Genomic DNA, 6,000 nt, shown 5'->3' on the forward strand with positions numbered 1-6,000 from the left:
TTGTACACTCATGTCCCTCGAAAGCTTGTCTAATGAGGGTGATATGGGAGCAATCAGTTCTGTAACCAATGTTCCTAAATTCAGGTCACCATCTACCTTCTATCCCATGCAAGTGCGGGGCAAGGCGCTTGAAGTGTTTCACAAGAGAGTGGTGGAGGATCTCACTAAATTGTCCATGACGGCCACAGTGGGACCCCATAATCTTTCCTTAAAGGAAAAATCAGCTTTAACTGATCTAAAAAACAATGATCAGATTGTGATAAAGCAATCTGACAAGGGTGGCAATGTGGTTGTCATGGACAAAGATTATTATGTGACAGAGGCCCTTCGCCAGCTAAATGATAGTGACACATACTTTGAATTACCAGGTAATCCAACTTTGAAATACTCGAATGAACTACGACATTGGGTGGATGAAGCGGTGGAAGATGGGATTATTGATCATGCAACTGCAGACACTATGATGGTTATTAATCCAGTTGTTCCCATCTTCCACCACTTACCCAAGGTACATAAGAGTATTGTAAATGTGAAAGGTAGGCCAATTGTGGCCGGTATTGGCTCCCTACTTGAGCCACTTTCTAAGTGGGTAGATCATTTTCTTCAACCCATGGTGAAAAGGCTACCAAGTTATATCAGGGATACCACTCAGGCCATGTGTGTAATGGAAGATGTGGCCTGGAGAAAGGAATATAGTTGGTTGACGATTGACGTTGTTTCCCTGTACTCATCTATCCCTCATACACATGGCTTGAGGGCAATTGAATTCTATTTAGATCTATATACAGATCTTTCGGATAGAACGAAGGAGTTCATTGTGGGGTCAGTCAAATTTCTGCTTGAACACAATTTTTTCATGTTTCAGGGTCGTTACTACCTCCAGAGGTGTGGGACCGCTATGGGGGCTAAATTTGCCCCCTCTTACGCCAACCTCTTTATGGGGTGGTGGGAGAGGTCCCACATCTATGGAGGTAGTGGTACGAATCCTTCTGATCAGGTTATTAAGTATGTACGTTATATTGATGACCTGCTTTTGATCTGGTCAGGTGACTATGTTTCTGCCATGAGTTATGTGGAATATTTGAACACCAATGAAGTAGGTATCCAGTTCACCTTTGAGTGGAATAAAACGGATATCTGCTTTTTGGATATCACCCTCAAGGGTATCCCAGATGCGAATAAGGTTGTTTCTTCTCTCTATAGGAAACCCATTGCTGGTAACACCGTGCTACACGCTAAAAGTAGTCACCCGAAGCATGTCTTTGACGGTATAGCCAAGGGCCAATTTATGAGGGTGCGACGCAATTGTACCCAGCAATGTGATTTCCAGAAGGAGAGTAAGGACTTGAGCAAGAGACTCAGACAAAGAGGCTATCCGCGAGAGGTTGTGTATAAGGCCCAGTCTGAGGTAGATAAAATGGACAGGGCATCTTTGCTCAGAGGACCTCCAAGAAATAGGAAGCATCTATCTACTGGTACCAAACCTAAATTTGTCACACAGTTTTCGAATCAGTACGGAGATGTTTGTAATATTATTGCAAAAAATCTTCCGATACTGATGGGTGACAAAAAATTGAGGGGCAAGGTTGAAGATGGCTGTATGTTTGTAGCGAGACGAGCTGCCACGTTGGGAAACATACTGTCTCCAAGTTTGCTCAAAGAGCCAATTGTTAACAATTCATGGTTAACGCATGAGGGTACCTATAGATGTGGCAGACGTACTTGCACCTCCTGTGATCACATCAGAGTGGGTAGATCATTTGTATCAAGCCAGTCTGGTGAGACATTTAATACTAAGGGATGTATCAATTGTAAGAGTACTTACATAGTTTATCTTATACAGTGTACATGCTGTTTGAAATCCTATGTAGGTAGAACCACTAGGGATGTTGGTACAAGGATCAGGGAGCATTTATCCTATATCTCTGGTGAGAAGCCGTGCTCGGCTCTTTCTAGGCATTTTTTGGATATACACTATGGTGATGTAGCAACTTTCAAGTGGCAAGCGATAGAGCAAATTCCTAAATCCCCTAGGGGAGGTGATAGACTATCATCTCTGTGCAGACAGGAAACCTACTGGATATTTAAGTTAAATTGCTTGGTGCCAGTGGGTTTCAATTCTGAACATGACATTCTAAACTTTTGGCACAGATAAGTCAGTCACCATCTGTGTTTAAGATTTAAGTTGAATTAACAATAGTCTTTATATTAACACTACTTTGAACTGTAGGCACAGATAAGTTAGTGACTACACATTTGATCTTTACATTGGTACCGCTTTCAGCATTATGAGTTATATGGTATTCAATGTGCAATGTAATATCACAATGTATAGTATTATTATTTGGAACTTTTTCACTATAAATTGGTGTTTTTTAGACCTCACTATATATTTCTATAAATTGCAGGTTACGTTGTAACTTTTACTACCATATGTAGTTTATACACTCTTTTTGAGTTTACTCGTCATTGCTGTTAGAGGCAGTCTATAACAAGGTAATTTATTAATTACTTTTGCAGTTTCTAACATAGGATATATTGACTATTTAATGCAAATTAATACAATTGAGTCTATTCCGTTTTGAAATACCTAACTGCTATATAACTGTGTTCATGATATTAATGTGAATATAATCCATTGTGTCTATTCCATTTTTTGACATACCTAACTGTTATATAACTGTGTCTATGTTATCTCTGTTATCAAATATCTGTTTTTTGACAAATTTTAGGTCTATATATTGTCTATAGGTTCTCATCTTATTACACAGCATTACATTTATATGTTTTGTAGGTGTTTATTACGCAGCATTTGTTATTAACCAATCAGTGTGTTTTTAACCCTTTTTAAGGGTAGCAACATGTGTGTACAATTATGTCTATGATTACGGTCCTGTGTGACCGAAACCGGTCAGACGTTTCAGCTTGGCTGCATTTGGTTTGTCCTGTTTTTTGTCTCCTATTTTAACCAACATGGATTAAAGCTTATTTCATTTAATATAAGTGTGAGAATCAGTTATTTTTTCTCTTTTTTATGGAATAAATGTAATATGATGTTATTTGCAATTTACTATACACCTGGTGTGAGCGGTGTTACACCTTGCTTTAAGGAACCCTCACACACCGGTTTGCTAGCTCTGATGAAGTGCCGAATGTGGCAGGAAATGCGTCAGCAGTAATCTGGGTCTGTGTTCAACTGTGCCTTGCTGTTTTTTATCTGCAATATACTAATAAAGTGTACGTTTTAACTATCTTTCATCAGCCTCCCTGCCGTCATATATATGGGATAATGTCATCTGCAATGGTATAACCTTTTTATATCTCCTTTGATATAATGTTTGTTTCACCTATGCATAATAAGAGAGCTATTTACAACATTTGATTAATACTGAGACATGATATTTTGCATATAACAACAAATTTTATTGCTGTTTATTTTTTTGCAATGTGATTGTGTGTTCCTTTGAGCACATATTATGCACCATATTATATGTTTTCATTGTTACTATGACAAGTGTTTGGCGGTTTTCAGCTATTGTGGGTGGGGTTTATCAGGATGTATACATTGTTGTCAATGGGTATTTTAACTTGCGCTGTGTAAGATGCAAATGTTAAATCTGCTTATAAAGTTCCTCCTAGTGTATGTCAATGGCTGCTACATTTGGGAATTCCACTATCACCAGTGGAAAAGAAAGGATTGTAGTTGGGGGATCCAGATGTCAGTGCTCAGAGAAGGGAGAAAACAAAAGAAACAACAACTTATGGTGCAGTATGTAAGCACTTGTATAGCAATATTAATAAAGAATAGAGTTGTGCTCACCTCTTTGGACCTCAAACATGTGAGGTATGTTGATTGCACAGAGGGGATAATAATCCCTCTTTGTGGTAAAGATGTATTCCTCTCATTGACCTCTTAGAGTGTGGTATTCCTCTCCTCAACCTCTTATAGTATGGTATTCGTTCCTTATCCTCTATGGAGTATGATGAAATCCCTTGTTTTATTATGGGATCCTGGGCAGTTTGCCTTTTCCACAAATAACAGATGATATATGCCACTTCACGGTTCAGGAGTTAATGGCGATGACCCCGGCACAAAATTTACCAGTGGGAGTTCTGGTGAGGGGGGAGGCGCACAACCTTGGTCTTCACAACTTAACTCCTATCGCTGAAGTTGGAACCTGTTGGGGAGAAAACACCCTAGGCTGAATACACCGTAGATTGGTGTACCTAGGAGGTGTGGCACAGCGACAGTGGGGCTCCCTCAAACCGCAACATTGACCGCTATGGCGGAGTAATTGTTTACAGAAGCTGTAATGTATTGGTTTCCTTGGTGGTATCGGTGAGTAGTTATTGACTTGTGGGACTGTTGCGATTACATCACATACATCTTTGATTGCCCGGAGCTCCACAGGAGAGCATATTTGCTATATGTTTGTTCCCTGACACACTCATCAACTATATTTCACCTCTACAACTGCTGAATTCATTGATGGAACATATATCCTTCTACACCAGTGCTATTGGGGCATTACTTGTTTCCTGTGATTTAACAGGACATTGAGACTGTATTTTCATAAACATATATATATATATTTTCAATTTTATTATTTTTGTGAGAGCTCTCTCTTTTTTATGAATTTTTCCATCAGTGCACTATGGTAATAGGGGATATCCCAGTATGTAATTATTAAGTACAGCCGCTTTTTAGTCTGTTACCAATAAATGCTAACTTTTCTCACTTTTCTGCTGTGAATTACTAGAATGATATGTATTGCTGTGTTGAGGCTCCCTATCCACAGGGAGCTATATCCAATTATTATTAGGGATTAATGTATGCTGGATAGGATTGGCTTTATGTGCTCTTAATTTCCCTATATATATATATATATATATATATATATATATATATATATACTGCTTCTGCCTCTCTTGCTGCGTTTCTGTCACCGTCCTTATTGTCTACTTGATCAGTCCAAGGTTGTTTTCCGATAGCAAATGCTTGTCGACATAGAACTACGACGGTATATGATCATAATTAAGTATCCAACTTTATGATGAATATGAGATGGTGATGAATGTGGGCAGCTAGCGTTGCAGAGAAAGTTGAAGGTTTGATATGAGAGGTAGAAATGCTTCTTGTTAAACAGAATAAAGACACAGCAGATACAACATGTAAACAAAACCATATGGGAGAATGAAGGTGAAGTAAGAAAAGCATGGGGAAATGAAAAGGGAGTACAAAGAATAAGAAAGACTGGAAGGTGAGTGCAAAACTTATTGAGTCCAAAGAGGTATGGCAGCACAGATTGTGGGTGGATGGATGAAGGAGTTCAGAAAATAAGATGCTACGGAAAGGTGAATGAGTAGAAGGTTAAAAGAAGGGTGTGTGCAAATGTGGTGCAAAAGGTAGTGATGATTTTAATTTTATTTTATTCTTTCAATTCTCTGTAATATAAAAACTCTTCTAGTTCATATATTTTCTGTTATCATTGAAAGATTTAATGATTATTATTTGGTTATTTTAATTGTCTGCATTCTATGATGTAAGTTTTTTGTTAAAATTAGTTTTCCATACTCATTTACTATTGGAAATAACCGTGAATTAATTTTGTCAATTTGTTGAATGAACATTCTGATGAACCGAACGGTCACATCAGCAAAATTCTACTGAAATGAACCTGAAGAAAAACTGGAAATGCATCTTTCTGGGGGGAAAAAAAATGTTGGGCGCATATTTACTATTTATTTTGTCATAGATTTTTGTCACAATAGACTAACTATCTATTAATTTAATCAAATAACCAAAAAGGTTCATAACTATTTATAGAAATATTTCCAAAGAAATTACAATTAATTCTCTTTTCTAATAAAAGTATTTTTTACTATGTATACTTCATTTTCATGCCCTTAATTCTGATTTTGATATCACTGCACCATTTATTGGTCAGTTAGAATAGACTCTGATATAGAAGTGGGCAGAATAAAATAGATTGTATGCAA

The sequence above is a fragment of the Bombina bombina genome, chromosome 3 (genome assembly GCF_027579735.1).
Source record: "Bombina bombina isolate aBomBom1 chromosome 3, aBomBom1.pri, whole genome shotgun sequence".
NCBI lineage: Eukaryota > Metazoa > Chordata > Amphibia > Anura > Bombinatoridae > Bombina > Bombina bombina.